The following is a 545-nucleotide window of genomic DNA, read 5'->3' on the forward strand; positions in this document are numbered from 1 at the left end:
AAAAGCAGAAACTGGGCAAAAATGCCCAAAAAATCCAAGCCAGCGATTCATTTTCTCTTCCTAAACCTGCAAAATTTTGCCCCAAATTTGGCCATTTTTGGCGAATCCTCGCCTCTAAACTCCAATAAATATAAATTTTAGCAATCCCAAGGGATTTTTTTTTTTCCCCCCATTTTTTTGCTCATCCCAAATGGGATGGGGGGGGGGTGGTGGTGGTGGTAGGTTTTTTTGCTGATTCAGCATTTGGGGCGGGGGGGGAACTCCCCCAACCCCGAAGTGCTGGGAGTCGGTCGGTCGGGAATGCTGACGGAAGGGAAAAGGGCCGGAGGAGGGATAATCCCCGGCGGTGCCGATGAGCCGGACAGGGATTTAGGGGAGATTTGGTCAGTGCCGGCCCTTTGAACGGGGAAAAAAGGGTTAAAATAATATCCTGGGGGAATCGAGGGGGAGTGGGGGCATGGGAATGAGGGAAGAAAAGGGAAAATGGGGATTTTTTTTTTTTTTTTTAAGGGTCAAAGGGTGGCGGGGGGGAGGCTGGAGGCCGC

This window comes from Haliaeetus leucocephalus, unplaced genomic scaffold, assembly GCF_000737465.1.
Source record: "Haliaeetus leucocephalus isolate CR32 unplaced genomic scaffold, Haliaeetus_leucocephalus-4.0 Scaffold556, whole genome shotgun sequence".
Classification (NCBI taxonomy): Eukaryota; Metazoa; Chordata; class Aves; order Accipitriformes; family Accipitridae; genus Haliaeetus; species Haliaeetus leucocephalus.